General features: G+C 43.9%; 1 pseudogene; it reads right to left on the bottom strand.

Moving 5' to 3' along the window:
- Window positions 1-3,651: 3,651 nt before the first annotated feature.
- Window positions 3,652-4,293, bottom strand: LOC131748189 (ferritin heavy chain pseudogene; annotated as a pseudogene).
- Window positions 4,294-19,500: the final 15,207 nt, after the last annotated feature.

Genomic DNA, 19,500 nt, shown 5'->3' with positions numbered 1-19,500 from the left:
AATTATGTGAGGTGAAGGATGTGTTAACTAACTTCATTATGGTAATCATTTCACAATATATATGTGTATCAAGTCATCATGTTGTACACCTTAAACTTACACAATGTTATATGTCAATTATATCTCAATAGAGCTGGAATAAACAAATGATTTTAATAAAACAAATTGCAACTCTTCTAATCACTTTTGTACTCAGTATCTCTTAATAATATTGGTGTCTCTTAATATCGTCCTCTGTACCATCAAGAGTGTTGGTGATGCAGAATTTCTTGAATACTGAGTACTCTTCTAATGTCGCTAGAAGTTTGTTCCTAGCCAGTGAGACCACTCCATTGAGTCCTGATGTGCTTGTTCAGGCAATGACAGCTGTAGCCAGCAGTGATTGTAAGATGTATCCCAATTTTAAAGATGTGAAAATGTGAAAAAAAATGCACCTCTTGGAATGAGTGAAATGAAATGGAAGGAATATCCTCAGCAGCCGGAACTGTTTTCCTCCATACTTGTTTTACATATGGGAGAGGAAACCCTTTTTTTTCTTAAAGCCACTGCTTTTCTGATCTCCGTTTCTCATAACCAAACCCAATCCAAACTGATACATGATTATTATGTTAGCCCTTACTACTTTGCTTTCTCACTGTAACTTATTCCACTCTTACATCCTTCTTGACTAAATGAATCAAGGTATACATTTCTTTACTTTTTAGGTGTCCTAATGCTTTTCTAATCACCCTCATTTCACCCTTCACTTCAGCTTTCCTGGAGCATATTCTCCATCAATATCCCTCTGAAGATGAACTCAGGACTGCAAAATAAAAAAACCTGTAATAAAAATTTTTATTTTAAAACCTGAAGCATAGTATCACTTCCAAGATTAGTGATAATGCCTTCATCTCCTGAATACTTGATTAGTTATGTCTCTTGGGCTTGTGAAAAGAAACTGGAATTGCTGGCAAATGAAAAAAATTAAAGGAGAAATTAAAAATCAGAAATGTAGAACAAATTTCAAGAGTAGGGATGATTCAGGAGAAATTAATGGGTGCTTTGTACGGCTTGTCACACATTTCTGAGGGAAAAAAATAACTTTTCCTTTTTCTGGAAAATGAAGTACAATTTGTCAGTGACAACCATCTATTAAGAAATTTCCTTTTGTGATAGAGTGAGGATTTTTTCCCCCAGAGGTAAATTATTCAACACAGTTAATCTGAATCCGTGTTTGAGCCTGAGATGAAGTTATCAATTTTATTATCATTTTCCCTCAGTCTGTCCTGATATTATCATTGCCTGAGACTCCGGTACCCATAGCAACAGCCACTATTTCACACATCATTCCCCCAAGCAACAGAGCACGGCCAGTGACGGACAACCATCCAGCTGTGCATTTCAGGGTGGTATTTTCCAGGGCTGGAAGACCAAGTCACAACTCACTCCCATGTCTTGAAAGTCAGGTTATCAAGGAGTCGGGAAGGCTGTGAGTATGCAGGAAGGTGACCCACCCACGAGAAGTTTGCTCACCCCTTTTGAGAGGTATACGGCAGGCAGGGGAGGGTGGGAAAATGAGGAGACTTACAGTGATGGACAAAGTCAAGATGCTGTAAAGTACAACGGGGCAAACTCCATTAGTCTGAACGTTTCTTACTCCTTTCCATCACTGCCCCACATGTTCAAAAGACTGTGGACCCCAAAACTGAACTAGGAAAAGGGGGATTTAGAATGTTCACTTTTGTCTTGTAGAAGAACAAGGAGAGAAATAATTGAGCTGCCACCGTATTTAAACTTCCCTGCCAGGGATTCTTAAAGAAAAGCTGTGAAATGTGACACTACAAGTAGTGGCTTGTAATAGGCCCTGGAGTGTTATAATCACAAGTCTCTTTGAATCTTGCAGGTGAGGAAATCCTTCTTTTCCAGGTAAAATAAGAGGATGTAGCTCTAAGTAGACTTCTCTGCTTTATCCCGGGGAGTCCCTCTGAATTGCACAAAAGGAAAAGATGGGATAAAAAGGGGGGCCCGGCACCCAAGACTGGAGTCAGCTTTAGAATCCAGGTGAAGAGCCCATGACAGGCAGTGCTTTGGTGTATAGATTACAGTACCCCATGCATAGCAAAAATACAGGGTTTCTCAGTCCAGATGAGGTGAATTTGCAGGCAGAACATGTGTGTTTTGCAGCCCCTCCCCTCCCCTTTTGTGCCTGGAGAGAAGCCACCACAGGCAAAGATGCAATCTCTGGGGATTTCCAGTCCCAAAGTCTTGCAGGTATTCAGGGCCAACTCAGGTAGCAGTGTTGCTGCCTGTGTGAGGGAGAGAACCTGAACAGAGGGATTCATGTGTATAGGTGGTGACTGCCTTCCTGCCAGGTGCCCTGCTACCTCTTATGCATTCGGTGCCCAATTCTGAAGACTTCTTTCCTATGAGAAGGATGTTGGCTGAGGTTTAGCAGCCTTTCCCACCCTAGGCTGGAAGGCACACCTGTAATTAGAGGAGAGACGGCAGTGATCAGGGCTGTCTTTAAGAGTGTCAGGGATTTCCCTCCCTTCTGAGGCTAGTTATCTGGCTGGATTCCCAGTCTACCCACACAATCTTTCTTAACCCATTGTTAACCTGTGGGGTAACACACACACACACACACACACACACACACACACACACACACACAAATATGGCATCAGAAAATCTATGTTCATGTCCACATTCCACGTTGCTACTTCTTACCTGTGTGGCCTACCTTTTTCTCACTGATAACACCTATCCTTCTTACTTCTTGAGTTCTTATATAAATAAAATACAAGAATGTAAATAAGAGGACTTGGACTTGCAAAGTGCCATTATTATTATTTTAGTTGGTCAACCCCTGGCTATGGGGAGGACAGCCCAAGGCTCATTCCCCATTATGACTCTAGCCCAGGGTGAGCTTGTCAACAACAGACTCTGACATGTTGGCTTCCAGGGCCCTCAGCTTGCTACTGAGAATCAACAACCATTAACATCTGCATAATTTATTGAACTAAGATACATCAGATAATGCTGAAGCCCCCCTTTCTTTTAATCCCTGCCCATTCCCTTCAGTTCTTCCCCAGAGGCAACTACTGTGATGAATTCTAGACCATATTCTTTTATATCTTTACCATATATAGGCACCTGCAGACACCACCCACCCACCCATTAGGGCCCCAGACCACCCATCTCACCCCACCCCCCACACACTGTTTAAAAGGGGAGGATGGATTTTGCACTTTCCAGGGCCCCATGGAATGCTTTCTCCCTCCCTCTGTGGAGATCCTGAGCTGCATGTGGGTGGGGCATGGGTGGGTGGAGAGCCTCCTGGATACGCGGGGTTTTTTTTTTGTTTTTTTTTTTTTTTTTTTTTTTTTTTTTTTCGGTACGTGAGCCTCTCACCATTGTGGCCTCTCCCGTTGCGGAGCAAGGCTCCGGACGCGCAGGGAAGCCCCTGGATACGTCTTTTAAAAAGTGAGAGATTTGCACACAGGAACCAAGGGGAGACTTAAGAACCAGACGACTTTATTGGAAGAAGTGGTAAAACTGGAAGAAAAAAACTTAAGTGAACTTCTTCTGCAAGGGCACTATTGCCGTCTGCATGGCAGGCACGGTGACCAGGGCTCTGGTCACCCCGTGGCTCTGGGGAAGTCCAGTCCAGGCTCAGTTCTTCTTGTCGCTGTCGCCCAGGGTGAGCTTGTCAAAGAGGTACCCTGCCAGGTCGACTTCCGGGGCCCCCAACATGCTCAGGGCGGTGACGTGACCCTCCAACTCGCTGATGAACGCCACCTGCTGGCTGAGGTAGTGGGTTGCCAGGAAGTGACGCAGGTGGGGGTCGCTCTTGTTGGTGGCCAGCTGGTGCAGTTGGCGCAGGCTCCAGTTCACGCACTTCTCCAGGAACAAGGCGCACTTCATGGCCTTGAGGCCGCTCTTCCACTCGTCACTGATTGGCTTCCTGATGTCTTGGAAGTTGAGGCGGCCCCCGCGCTGGTTTTGCAGGCGCATCAGGCCCTGGGCCCGCCCGCTGTGCTCGTGGGAGCAGCGCAGGAAGAACTGGGTGAAGTGCTTCAAGGCCATGTCGTCGCGGTCGAGGTAAAAGGCCGTGGCCAGGCACACTAAGGAGGCGTGGAGCTCCAGGGTGAAATGGCTGCTGACGGCGGCCTCGCAGTCGGGGTGGTAGTTCTGGCGCACCTGCGAGGGCGGCCGTTGCAGCGTGGCAGGCAGCGCCGGCACCATGGCTGGTGTGAAGGCCAAGGTGAAGGCGAAGCTGTGGCGTCCGCGGTAGCGGCGTCGGATTGTCCCCATGTGGTCGAAGAGGGCGGCCGGAGGCGCTGGGCACCCTCTTTAGGGCGGGCCGGAAATGGAGTGCATTGTGGGACAGGGAAGGGGAGGGGGACAAAGGGTGGGGGGAGGGTCCACTACCGGAAGGGGGAGAAGGTGGCCGGAAGGGGGCGGGGCACCGTGCTCTAGGTTCCCTAGGAACCTGGGTGAGGCCGGAAACCCAGGGCAACTCTGCCCTGTCTTGAGACCGTTAAAAAAATAATAATAACCCTATTGAGGTATAATTCATATACTATAAAATTCACCTTTGGAAAGTGAACATTTACCTGTTTTTTTTGTATATTCATGGAGTTGTGCAACCATTACCACAACTCAGAGTATTTTCCTCACTCCAAAATGAAATTCCCTACCCATTAGCACTCACTCCCCATCCTGCCTCCCCCCAGGTTTGGCTACCACTAATCAACTTTCTATCTCTGTAGATTTGCCTGTTCTGGACTTTTCAAATAAATGCAAACATGTAGTATGTGGCCTTTTGTATCTGCCTTCTTTTACTTAGCATAAGGTTTTAAAGCTTTTATCCTTTTTATTGCTAAATCATATTCCATTATGCGGATATATCACATTTTATTTATCCTTTCATCAGTTGATGGACATTTGAGTTGTTTCCATTCTGTGGCTATTATGAATAATGTTGCTATGAACCTTCTTGTACAGGTTATTGTGTATACATGTTTTTGATTATCTTGGGAATATACATAGGCATGGAATTGCTGGGTTATATGGTAGCTCTATGTTTAATATTTTGAGGAACTCCCAGGATGTTTTCCAAAGCACCATTTTTACATTCCTACCAGCAATATGTGAAGGTTCTAACACTGTTATTGTCTGTTTAAAAATTTTAATCATCTTAGTGGACAGTAAGTGGTATCGCATTGTGGTTTTGATTTGCATTTCCCTAATGACTAATGATGTTTAGCACCTTTGTATGTACTTATTGGCCATTTGCATGTCTTCTTTAGAGAAGTATCTATTCGAATCTCTTGCCCATTGAAAAATAGAATCGTTTGTCTTTTTTTTTTTTTTTTTTTTTTTTTTGCGGTACGCGGACCTCTCACTGCTGCGGCCTCTCCTGTTGCGGAGCGCAGGCTCAGCGGCCGTGGCTCACGGTCCCAGCCGCTCCGCGGCACGTGGGATCTTCCCGGACCGGGGCATGAATCCGTATCCCCTGCATCGGCAGGCGGACTCTCAACCACTGCGCCACCAGGGAAGCCCCGTTTGTCTTTTTATTGTCGTGTTGTAAGAGTTCTGCATCTGTTCTGGATAAAGGTCCGTTATCCAGATACATGATTCACAAATATTTTCTTCCATTCTGTGGGTTGTCTTTTCACTTTCTTAATGGTGATTCCTTTGAAGCACAGAAGTTCTTAATTATGATGAAGTACAATTTATTTTTCTTTTGTCACTGGTGCTTTTGGTGTCATATCAAGAAACCATTGCCTAATTTAAGGTCACAAAGATTTACACCTAGGTTTTCTTTTAAGAATTTTATAGTTTTAGATGTTAGATTTAGGTACGTTTATGTGTCTGATCCATTTTGAATTAATTTTTGTATATGATGTGAGGTAGGGAATCTAACTTCATTCTGTTGTATGAGGGTCTTCAGTTATCCCAGTACCATTTGCTGAGAAGACTATTCTTTCCCCATTGGATGGTCTTGGCATACTTGTTGAAAATCAATTGGCCATAAATATATGGGCCTATTTCTGGACTCCCAGTTCTATTCTGTAAATCTATATATCTAAACTTACAATAGTACAACCCTGCCTTGACTACTGTAGCTTTGTAATAAGTTTTGAAATAGGAAAGTATGAGTCATCCAACTTTATTCTTCTTTTCAAGGTTGTTTTGGCTGTTCTGGGTCCCTTGTATTTCCATATGAATTTTAGGATAAGCTTGACAGTTTTTTTCCCAAAAAAGCTTGCTGGGATATTGATAGGGATTGTGTTGAATCTGTAGATAATTTGGGGGAGTATTGATATCTTAACAATATTAAGTCTTCTGATCCATAAACGTGGGATATCTTTCCATTTATGTAGGTCTGGGACCTTTTAAAATATAGATTCTGATTTAGACGGAAGCCAAAATTTGAATATCTTTTTTAAAAAATTAATTAATTAATTAATATTTTGTATTTGGCTGCGTTGGGTCTTCATTGCTGTGCTTGGGCTTTCTCTAGTTGTGGTGAGCGAGGGCTACCCTTCATTGGGGTGCACGGGCTTCCCATTGCAGTGGCTTCTCTTGTTAGGGAGCGCAGGCTCTAGGCATGCGGGCTTCAGTAGTTGTGGCACGTGGGCTCTAGGGCACAGGCTCAGTAGTTGTGGTGCACGGGCTTAGTTGCTCCATGGCATGTGGAATCTTCCTGGACCAGGGCCCAAACCCTTGTCTCCTGCATTGGCAGGCGGATTCTTAACCACTGCGCCACCAGGGAAATCCCAAAATTTGAATTTCTAAACCAGCTTTTTAGGTAATGCCAGACCACACTCTTGATAGCAATGCTCTAAAAGGGAGGAAGCTGCCATGCTTTGTTGTCTTAGTCTATTCAGGCTGCTGTAACAAAGTACCTGGAGGCTGGAAGTTCAAGGTCAGGATGCCAGTGTGGTCAGGTTCTGCGAGGGAGCTCTCCAGGGTCTCTTTTATAAGGGTACTAATTCCATTTACGAGGGCCCCAGTCTCACGATGTGCTCACCTCCCAAAGGCCCCACCGCCTAATACCATCACACTGGGGGGTTAGGATTTCAACATACAGATTTTGGGTGGGGAACACAAACATTCAGTCTATAGCACTTATGGAGGTTTGGATTTGAAGACACATATATTGGTCTCCATAAGCAGAAATGCCCGTTCCCACTCACAGACAGTGCTTCCGATAGTTATGTTAGACGTGGCTTCCTATGGGAAAGGGGAGAGGCCTTTCTCCTATCAGGAAAAATGGTGAAAGATTTTAAAATTGGCAAAGAAAAGGTTTACTGGGTATCCTTTTTAGAGTACCCTTCGTGGTTATCTCCACCTTTCATTGATTTTGAGCTATTTTATAACTCTAAATTATAGAAAACTAATAATAATGCAAATTATTCTTGTTCACAGAAATGCAAATGAATTGTGTCTGGTGGAATGTAACTTATTTTGGACGAATTTTGCATCTGTTTGTGCATTCATCCCAACATTACTTATTGCCTGCTTGTATATGTATGGCTCTATGAGTTTTCCTTTGAATGATGTGTAACATCTTACTGGTTTCCTCATTAATTAATGAGTTAAAATCTTTGACATGTTTTTATTTTATATTTACATGAGAGCCATGATTTTATTTTACTTTATAAAAATGTTAAAACATTTCTCATTCTCATCCCTACCCCCTCTAAGAACACAGTCAAAGCTCACAGGAGTTGGCTTAGTACATTAAGCACTTTTATGGGCTGCTCATCAGATATATGATTCCAGAAAAGTTTGGGGATCTAAAGGCATAGAATTTCTGATGGGGATGTAGACCGGAAGGATAGCATCTCTGAGGAGAAGGAGGCAGGGGGGACTCTGGGGAAGCAGGGAACCAATGCAAACCCGGGGAGGAAGGAGGCATTTAGAGAGCAAGTCACAGGAGGGACCTCATTAGCAGGACACTGTACACTGTAGGGTGAGGCTGGCTCAGGGCGTGCTAGGGATAGCAGGGAAGTAGCCATGGCCAGTAAAGACCCATGGAGAACCAGAAGCAGTTAAGAACCAGGGCATTGGTGAGAGCTTCCAGGCATGGAAGGCAGTCAGCAGAGATTTGAGGAGTGGACGGTTGACTGACTCGCATGGGATTCTGACAGGTTGAGATGCATGATCTGGGTAAAATTAACCCTGGAATGAGGTAGAAACATGAACCTTTGGAGCCAGGAGAAAGGCTTCCTTCATCAGCACTTTTGTGCTGAATCGTACTCCTGAAAGGGGGTGTTGGGACCCCCAGATACTGAGGGTGTGGAGTATTCAGGACTGGGCCATGGGCTCCACCTTCCAGGGAAGGCTCTTCCAGCTGGTGATCAGAGACAGGGAAGTTCTAATGCATCCGGGTTGGCTCCACTAAAGGGCATCTTTTTAGCACAAAGGCCATAAGAAAGTTGTGTGGTGGCTGCTACTTGGTTGGGTGCTAATGAGACATGTCCGACAGCCACATCAATTATAGTCTGAAGAGGAGAAAGCTCCTTCCAGTCTCTGCTTCCTCACTGTTCTGCCTTGGGGGAAAGAAAGGAGAATCACTATGTTGGGCAAAGGAAAGTCCTCTAAATTTAAGCATGCCCATTGTATATACTGGTGTGTGTAAGTTGACGACTGATACTAATTCAGCTAAAGATGACTTTTCTCTAAGGTTGTAACCTTTCGGTTTTCATCATTGTGCTGGATATTCTCCATTCGCCTCTCCAGGACTATTCTCTGTCCTTCTCCATCTTACTCTGATTCCTGGGAGGGGGAGTTGTGTGGACTGCATCCATGGGCCCCTCTGGCTTCTGATTCGGTTCAGCCAGTGGGAGGCACTGGCAGGAGATGGGAGGGCAAGAGGAGAGTGAGGTTGGGATATTTATTCCCTTGGCTTCCTCTCTTCAGGGCCGATAATTAAGAGTCAATTCTATTACTCTTGTATATCCCTCGCGCTCTAGATCAAGTAGGACCATTCTCAGAATGGGCCTTTTGCGAACACTGCCCCCTTCGAGGAGCTTATTCCAAAAAAACAAGTGTTCTTTGTCTCAAGTTTAATGCACAGCCTAAGAAACTCATGAGGACCCAGAAACCAGTATGCAGCTGGACGTTCCTTCAAGCCAGAGAATAAATGGAGCTGATAGAAAAAATAAAGTGTCTCATCTAGGACAGTCTCAGGCAATAAAATAATGGTCCAGGTGGAGCTGCCGCCCAAGATTCTGGCTCCAGTTTTCTAGCTTGTGGATTTCTCTGGCCTCTGGCTCCCTTCTTAGGTGATTGGTCCTTTGGTTATCGCTCATGTAATTAGATGAGGAACTGGGAAGAGGAAGCAGGAGAGTCATTTTCTACTTGTTAGTAGCCATGTTAAAAAGTCTGGTTGGGGGAGATGTTGACTTAATAAGGTTTGAGAATTATATGTTTATTTCAGATAACCTTTGTCTTCCCTTGCTCACCTTCTACTGCCACTGATTAGAGCTATTGCAGACTGTTCTGCACAGCAATGCATAAGTGAGTCCAGTCAATGTACGCAAGGGGTGTAGATGCTGACTGTTTAATTAGATACCTCCTAATCACTTGCTCCTAGGCAGGAAGGCGTACCTCTCTATTGTAGATAGCCAAAAGTAGATTTTAAAAGTTTTCTTTGCTTGCTGTCTTTTCTAAATAGAGGATGAATAATTTTTATAATGTGATGTTGCAGTTCCTTCAGTGAGAACACTAGGTATAATAGAATAGGGTAAGCTACGCTGCAGTAACAAATAAAACTGAAATTTCTCAATGGCTGAAGACAATATCTCTTGGCCACATCGCAGTCTGAGATAGGTGAAGTGACTCTTTCATGGCTCTCCAGGGATGGTTAACTTACAGATGCAGGCTAAATTCCATCCTGCAGTTCTACCATCTCAGAATTCTTTACTTCCAACTACACAGAAGGGAAACAGGATGCATGGAGACCTCCCACGAGCTCTTTCTTGCCTTGGACCAGAAGTCATATTCACTTCAGCCTAAACCAACTTCAGGAGAGGCTGGGAAAATGTGATATTTAGTGAGCAATCTAATCTATGCCGTGCATGTTTTATCTGTTTCTCCTAGTTATATTTTAAAGTTATTTAGAACTCACATTTTTTTTTTGGCTGTACGTGGGCCTCTCTCTGTTGTGGCCTGTCTCGTTGCGGAGCACAGGCTCAGCGGCCATGGCTCACGGGCCCAGCTGCTCTGCGGCATGTGGGATCTTCCCGGACCAGGGCACGAACCCGCGTCCTTTGCATCGGCAGGCGGACTCTCAACCACTGCGCCACCAGGGAAGCCCTAGAACTCACATTTTTGACCACTGTTATTTACTTTCTTACTTATTAGAGTGTGCTTATAGCAAGGATCCTATTGAAAAAAAAAATGTACAATTGCGTGTGTATGTGTGTTTGTGTGTGTAAGCATGCTAAGTAATGCAACTTGTGTGATCCCATCTCCACATAATTGCTTCTAGTGTTCCACCATGGTCATATTTCTTTCCCATCCCAGTCCTAGCTTGACATTCAGATTCAGATGCAACCCCATCTCTTACCTAAAACCTCTTCTCTATGACGTGAACACAGCCTCCTCGAAGATCTATAGGGATTAACGCCCACACAGTTAGCTTGGAAATCAGTCATGGATTGTCCAGTGATGGCTTGTTAGTAATTGCCTCGACCTATTAATCATCTCCTTTTCTGTTATGTCCCTTTGGTGCAATGTTGTCCCTGACTCATAAGCTTCTGGAGGGCAAACACCCTTTCTTCGACTCCGCAACACTCAACAAGACCGAATAGCACAGAACAGGAGCTCCGAAACGATGGGCTGATTTAAGGATTTAATTGGATTGATAGAGTCAGCAAACACATTATCAAGTATCTGAGTACCATGTTCTAGGATCTATGCTAAGAGCTGTGGGTAAAGAGATGATTAAAACACAGTGCTTATCCTCAAGAGGCATTTAGAATGTTCAGGATAGTCTGAATACACACCAGCAGGGTGGGTAACTAGTTTCAAAGACGGCCCCAACGGTTCCTCCCCCTCCCTGTTTGAGCACCCTCTTCCTCGTTCAAAGAGTTGGCACTTATCTTTCCCACCCAGTGACTGCCTTGACCAATGTGATGGAAATGGCATTCTGGGACTTCAGAGAGGATGGGCAGACTTTTCTTCCTTTCACTTGGAAGTTTTGCTCTTGGGACACTCTCTTCCCTCTGAATTTAGCCAGCATGCTGTGAGAAGATCGAACCACGTGAAAGAGGGGAAAAGAGGCTGAGTTCCCAGACAACAGCCAACACCAAGTGTGAGCCATGGGAGTGAGCCATTTTATTTTATTTTTTATTTTTATTTTATGTTGGAATATAGTAGAGTTACGATGTTGTATTAGTCTCAGGTCATGTGAGTGAGCTGTTTGAAATATTCTAGATGATCGCAGCCTAGCTGACATCACAAAGAACAGAATAACTATTGAGCTGAGCCAGTTCACACTGAGAATTATGAACCATAAGAAAATGGTGGTGGTTTTAATCCACTGTGTTTTGCAGGGGGAGGGGGTTGATTTGCAGCAGAAGGTAACTGAAACACAGGGTCAGAAAGTTTTACCAGAACAGTGGGTCCACAGAGGAAGGAAAAGGCTGAAAGAAGCTGAGGAATGCCCTCAGAGAGTTGACATTCGAGCTGATGAGTAGAAATTTCCCAGGTAGGACTTGAAGGGAAGGGCTTTCCAGTTAGTGACCCCACAGGAGGAAAAGCATGGAGGTGTGAAAGTATGTGACACGTACAGACAACTGCTAGCAGATTGTGATGGATGATGTGGGAATGCCAGGGGGAGACCACAAGTATTTTGAGAGGAATCTGGAAATCCAGCAGCCCGGCTCTGGGATTTATTCTCTACCTAATGGGATACTTGAGACTTTTCACAACAGAGGACTGTCAAAATCAGATTTTTGTCTTTAGACAGGTTTCTCTGGCATGGGTGAGAGGTAGATTGCGGGAGGGCATGAGATTGCAGAGAAGGAGAACAAACAGCCCGGAAACTTCTGGGTAGAGGAGGGCAGTGGCAAGGAAAATGGACAGGAAGGATGGGGGGCAAATGTCAGGGAGGTGGAAGAGCACTAGAATTTGAAGATGGGTGTTGGGTAATGAGGGAAAGAGAGGAATCTAGGACTCCCAGATTTCAGGCTTTGATTCACCATTCTCAAGCCTGGCCATGCAGGAGGCCAAGCAGCTAGGGGAAGAAGGTGATGACCTGTGTTTTAATTGAGCCCTGGGAGTTCTGGGACATCAGGAGAAGGGGCCCTGTCAGACAGTGACTACTGGCTTCAGAGCTCAGGGGAAGGGGCTCAATTAACATGATAGCTTTGATAAAAAGCGTCCAGGACCTGAAGCTCTTTAGTAGGTATTTCTTCTGTTCTAAAGTAGTGATAGTTTAGGGAAGAGTGTGTCTGAAAGACGGCGTGTGAGTAGGGAGAACCCCAGAGAGATGATGTAACCAGGAAGAGGAGTGTTAGGACTCATTTTTCCATTAGCAGTGATGGGTTGTGGAGAGCTATAGACATGCTTATCCAGGCTCCTTTGTGGCTAATTTGACAGAATTTGTCTTGAGACCACAATTGTGGGTGTAGTTTGTGGCTGTGAAGGGTTTTTCTCTGTGTGAAGCTCACTGACCCACCTGGGCTTCAGCTCAGTCTTGGCTTTATTAGGCCTATTCTGCAAGCACCTGGCGAACTCCCAGCATAAGGCTGCATGATATGCCAGTCACCCTAATTACATGAGATAGCTAAAGGTTTGCAGCAAGGGGAAATTACTTTGATTTTCTAGAAAAGGTCTGAGAGCTCATCACGGTTCTCTGATTCCAAAGAATCCAACTGTAGACCACAAAGTACTTAACTAGGTGATTATTTTGAAGACGAATGGAATACTTTTAGGCAGGTATCTAAAGCACTGAGATAAGGAGTCTGACGGGCTTTCTGGGTTATGTTGACAGAGCTGCTTATACCCATTACCATGTACATGGAGAGCTTGATTTGACCCCAGCAGGTAATTTGTGACAGATATGCGTGCCTGTTATAAATGAAATTTAACTACTTTTAATGGGCCCTGAGAAGAGCAGAGTAGGCATTTGATCTGAATCTTGACCAGCCTATTTACCCTCTTACTTTCTATTTATGTACAGTCACCCTACCCTGGGACACTTGTGTTGTTAGCTTGCTCTTTTTTTTGATTCTGGCCATGCCTGTCACTTAACAGGAATATCTGTAAGTTCGCTTAATTTGATTACTTAATATGATTTTATTTTCCTAACTGTCATGGCTTCCTTATGAATAAAAACAGAAGTGATTTCAGAGGTGGAGTCTCCAGGTCATGGAAAGCTCAGGCCCAATACTGGAGTCTTATCTACGCTCCTCTTTGCAGTCCAGCGCAGGGGGTGTTTTATCAGTCAGAATAGGCTACTGAGTGCTTCAGTAACAGATAAGCCCCTCCCCCAAATCTCTGTGTCTTAACACAGTGAGAGTTTAATTCTTCCTCCGGACCAGTGAGGCTAGTGAGTGCCCAGGGCACAAAATTTAAGGAGGCTCCTACTCTCAGGGTCATGAAAACACAGGGTCTTGCTTATACTAGCCATCCGCCATGCATCGACAGAAGGCCCTGTTCATTATTGCCTCACCAGAATGAGATTGACAGAGGCCGCATCTCAACACGTACTTCCGTGATCACTGGAGCAGTGGGGAGAAAACAGGGCAAATTGCACACTGGCTCTTAAAGCTTCCACCGGGAAGTGACACATGTCACTTCTGCTTACATTTCACTGGCCGCAAAAAATCACCTGCTCTGACTTCAAAGAGGACAGAGAAATGCCACCTTACCACGTACCTGGAAAATAGAGAGCTGGAAGTATTAGGGGCACACTCTGAATGATTTCCGTAGTTATATTTCCTAAGTTCTCTAGCACAGAGGTCACTGGCACATTGAGCCCACAGCCGCTGTGCCTATATCTCTCACAACTTGCAACCTGGAAGTAGAGTGAATTCTGGGGATGGGTAGCTGGTGGATCATGACTGCTTATGTGTGCACGGGGAGGACCCTTAGACTGCTGGGCTGTGCTCCTTAGCATCATCTGCTCAGCCGAGGAAGGCTTTTGTAACGTGCTAGGACAGCCCCATCCCTGAAGTGAGGCTCTTCTCTTCCCAGTATGCTGCATGCAGCGGCTCTGGCTACTAACGCTTGTCAAATCTCAGCTGAAGAAAGAGCACTGCTCCTCTTTCTCCACCTCTTAATTTCTTTCAGGTTACCTCTGTTTTCTCTCTCTCTCTCTCTCTTTTTTTTTTTTTTTTTTTTGCGGTACGCGGGCCTCTCACTGCTGTGGCCTCTCCCGTTGCGGAGCACAGGCTCCGGACGCGCAGGCTCAGCGGCCATGGCTCACGGGCCCAGCCGCTCCGCGGCACGTGGGATCCTCCCGGACCGGGGCACGAACCCGCATCCCCTGCATCGGCAGGTGGGCTCTCAACCACTGCGCTAACTCTGTCAAGTAGTTCGGGAACTGTGTTGAGAAAGATTCTGGGAGTGCATCCTGGTATAGCAGAACAGTATGCATGTCCCTCATTTAATCTCTTCTCCACACAGCAGTCAGAGTCATCTTTTAAAAATCAATGTGATCGTGTCACTACATTGCTTAAATCCTCCTGGGGCTTTCCGCTGTACTTAGGGTGAAACGCGAACTCCTTATTCGAGTTTGCAAAACCCTCTAAATACTGGCCTTTGCTTGATTCCCCTTCAGTCTCTTCTCACACCCCTCTCCCACTCAGCCCCTCACATCGTCCAGCCTCACGGGCCGTCTTTCAGTTCCCTGCACGTGCCTAGCCAGTTCCCACCTTTGCATCTTTTTACGCATGTTGGACATTCTCTCTGCCTGGAATGATCATCACGGCAGCGACTGGCTTCTTATCATTCAGATCTCAGCTTAAGTATCACCCCCTCCGAGAGACTTCCCTGACTTATGGAGATCTGTCACCTGTTGCTATCATAATATTTCATAACAAACCACCTCAGCGTTCAGTGGCTCAAACCAACAAACATTCATCTCATATCCACAGGCCCATGAGATGATTGTGGCAGTCCTGCTCTGCATCTCAGTCTAGGGTCCAAATTAATTCACGTGGCCAAACCTCAGGGGGAAGGGAAAGTCCTCCTCCCATGGAGGGAGTTATCTGTGGAACAGCGATCTCACCTACCACACTCTCAACTCTAAAGCAGCCACACCATCGCACTCACCTTCATCTCACCCAATGTTAATTCTGTGTAGATAATTGATTACTCTCTGATATTTTTGTGTTTATTTATTATGTTTACTGTCTGTCTCCGCTTGTTAGAATAGGTGTTCTATGAGAGCACAGTTCTCATTTGTCATCTTCAGTGCCACGTGCCCGCACATGGAACAGTTTCTGGCTGAGTTGAGGTGCCTGATAAGAACAAGTGTTTTAGCTGCAGATACTGGTAAGGGCAAAGGAATTGGAGAGCCAATTATCTTTTATTTTTTCCAAACCCAATCTACACAAATATCTTGATCTTTTAAACCAGTGGTTCCTCTTGCATTTTCTCCATCTCTTCCAGTGTTGTCTTCCAATAGTGTAAGAGAAATCATGCTGATCTGCCTTTAATGCTTTGTTTTTTTATTATGCATCCATACTTTGTGCCAGATGTTAGCTTTAGGAACTGTACTTAAATGCCAAGGGGGTTTGAGGGGTAGTGCCTTAGAACTCAGATCCTCAAACCAATCTCTGCTTCCAACTTCTAGGGGAAAATCTTCACCAGAGCTTTGACCTTGTTTGAATTGGGCTCCCCTAGAAGCTGACCTTGGCACAAGGATTGGAGTGCATATAGTTTATTTGGGTGCGTGGACGGGTAGGGGAGTGGAGACGTGATACAGGGAAGTAAAGACAGCCCACGATGGGTCCATTATTAGTCCAGCTACCAGCAGGAACAACTGGAACTTAGTCCCACCAGTATTAAATATTCACCTCAGAATGATCCCGGCCAAGAGGAGAGGGAGCTGGGCGTTCATGCCCCTCTACCTGTCAGTCATTAAAGGCTGGCCAGGGGAGTGAGGGCAGAGGGGCAGGAGAGGTGGGAAATGTTGACTCCTAGGCACTTCCACCCAGTTTGTAGGGCAGTGTGGGTTTTGGCACCCTGAGGCAGCCTTCTGACAAAGATGTGGGCGTTACCCATGGGAAGTCAGGCTGGGTACAGGAAAAGTCTAAGATCGGGGGGAAAGGAGCACAGAAGATCCTGATTAGCCTTTTCTGAAAAATGACTTTTGTTGTACTATAATTGACATATAATAAACTGTACCTGTTTATTTATTTAATGTAAACTCATGATTGATATGGGGGCAGAATTTTTTTTTTTTCTTTTTTTGCGGTACGCGGGCCTCTCACTGCTGTAGCCTCTCCCGTTGCGGAGCACAGGCTCCGGACGCGCAGGCTCAGCGGCCATGGCTCACGGGCCCAGCCGCTCCGCGGCACGTGGGATCTTCCCGGACCGGGGCACGAGCCCGCGTCCCCTGCATCGGCAGGCGGACTCCCAACCACTGCGCCACCAGGGAAGTCCGGCAGAAATGTTTTATTTACTCATGTTTACATTAATACTCTTATGGATGTATCGTAATGTTTTTTGGGAACCCAAGTATCTATAACTGGAAACTTTATCTGCCATTTTATAGAAACAAAAGAAACACTCCCAAAATATGGTCTTTGAATTTATTGTCCATTTGTTTCAAAATGAGTTTAAAAAATTCTTTTCCTTAAATACCCCAGCCTCCATTGGTAAGATAGAATCTAATGAAGTTCCCATCACTCAGCTATAACAATCATCGGCTCATGGCTATTCTTTTTCATTTTTAAATTTTAATTTAATTTAATTTATTTATTTATTTTTAGATTTTAAAAAAGTTTTTATTGAATTTGTTACAATATTGCTTCTGTTTTATGTTTTGGTTTTTTGGCCCCGAGGCATGTGGGATCTTAGCTCCTGACCAGGGATCGAACCTGCACCCCCTGCATTGGAAGGTGAAGTCTTAATCACTGGACTGCCAGGGAAGTCCCTAATTTTTATTTAACATTGGAGTATAGTTGATGAACAATGTTGTGTTAGTTTCAGGTATACAGGAAAGTGATTCAGTTACACATATACATGTATCGATTCTTTTTCAATTCTTTTCCCGTTTAGTTTATTACAGAATATTGAGCAGAGTTCCCTGTGCTATACAGTGGGTCCTTGTTGGTTATTTATTTTAAAATATAGCAGTGTGTATATGTCAATCCCCAAAACTCCCAATTATCCCTCCTCCCCCCCTTTCCCCCCTGGTAACCATAAGTTCGTTTTCTATGTCTGTGAGTCTGTTTCTGTTTTATAAATAAGTTCATTTGTATCATTTTTTTTTTTTTTAGATTCTGCATATGTGATATCATATGCTATTTGTCTTTCTCTGTCTGACTTACTTCACTTAGTACGATAATCTCCAGGTCCATCCACGTTGCTGCAAATGTCATTATTTCATTTTTTTAGTGGTGAGTAATAGTCCATTGTATATATATAACACATCTTCTTTATCCATTCATCTGTTGATGGACATTTAGGTTGTTCCCATGTTTTGGCTTTTGTAAATAGTGCTGCTATGAACATTGGGATGCATGTATCTTTTTGAAGTATGGTTTTCTCCAGATATATGCCCAGGAGTGGGATTGCTGGATCATATGGTAGCTCTATTTGTAGTTTTTTAAGGAACCTCCATACTGTTCTCCATAGTGGCTGTACCAATTTACATTCCCACCAACAGTGTAGGAGGGTCCCCTTTTTCCACATTCTCTCCAGCATTTATTGTGTGTAGACTTTTTGATGATGGCCATTCTGACTGGTGTGAGATGATATCACACCAGCGTTTTATTGTAGTATAATTGACATATAATAAACTGTGCCTATTTAAAGTGTACTACTTGATGAATTTTGACATACGTGTATACCCTTAAAACTATCACCGTAGTCAAGATTGAGCATAGCCATCACCTCCAAAAGTTGTCTCCTGCCCTTTTGTAATCCCTCCCTCTGGCTCCTCCCCATCCCTAAACAACCGCTGATCAGCTTTCTGTGTTAATAATTTTCATTTTCTAGAATTGTATGTAAATGGAGTCATACAGTATATGCTTTTGTTTTGTCTGTTTCTTTCATTCAACATGATTATTTTGACATTCATCCATATCGTTGCATGTACCAAAAGGGCATTCCTTTTTATTGCTGAATAGTATTCTATGAATATATCACAGTTTTTTTTATCCATTCACTAGTTGATAGATATTTGCATTGTTTCTATTTTTGGCTATTATGAATAATGCTATGAACATTTTCGTACAAGTCTTTGTGTGGACATATGTTTTCATATTTCTTGATGTCACATTGATAAGTTGAAATTGGCCACGGTCAGAGTATTTACACTATGGAAACGGGCAAACTACAAATTCAAGGCTTCTCCAGAGATCCAGCTGTTAAACATTTACCACCACAGCATTAGATATACCTTAGAGTCGGAATTACTGAATCAAAGTCTACACGCTTTAAAAAAGCCATCAGTATATATCGTCAAGGAAACTTTCCAAAAAGGGTGCAAGTTTCTTCTTTATTTAAATATGTATATCCTTTATGTCATTTCAAAATGTTCAACTTCCTCTAAATAAAAAATTCACAAAGTCTAAGATGCTGATCTTTCCCCAGGGTGATATTGCCATTTTTTTCTCATTGTAGTAAAGATCAGGGACTTCTGAGTATTTCTGAAAGATTTAAAAAACATTTCTAGACAGGTACATGCATATGTAATGCTTTAGTAACAGAGAAAAGAAGACATTAAAAAAAATCAGGCCAGAAAGGTGACATAATCAACCAAGGGAGATAGGGGGAAAAGGAAACATGAGACATAAAATTCCTTTGGTACCTAGAGTTTTCTAAGTCATTGTTTATAAAGACACAGATTTTCATATAGTTATAGCCCAGTGCACGTGGACCATCTCTGCTTTAATCATTTAATATTATTTCACATCACATTTCCCCAAATGAATGTAATCATCATTTTTATTTGAACTACTTCGTAATATTCTATTGTTATTATCCCCCTATTGTTGAGCGTTTGGGTTGTTTCCAGTGTTTCAGCATTATAAATAGAATGTCTTCCTGCGAATTCCTTCTTTTGCCTTATAAAAGATTTCCTTGGATTAGCTTCCTTAAAAGTCTTCTTTTCCCCTGTCCAGTTACTTGTTTATTTTGTTCTGTATAGATGCTTCTTTTCTTCTTTCTCCTGTTCCCAACCCTATGCTTGACAGAGTTACGTGTTCTTGCTATGTACTGACATAGCACTCTAAATTTCCTCCCTTACAACCTAGAACAAACACTTCCTTTAATAGTGTTTTCCCCCCAAGTTAGATTGTAGGTTCCACAAGGGAGGGGCCA

This window comes from Kogia breviceps, chromosome X (assembly GCF_026419965.1).
Source record: "Kogia breviceps isolate mKogBre1 chromosome X, mKogBre1 haplotype 1, whole genome shotgun sequence".
In the NCBI taxonomy this organism is placed as follows: Eukaryota; Metazoa; Chordata; class Mammalia; order Artiodactyla; family Physeteridae; genus Kogia; species Kogia breviceps.
Note: the sequence above shows the minus strand (reverse complement) of the source record. Positions and strands in the feature narration are given on the sequence as shown.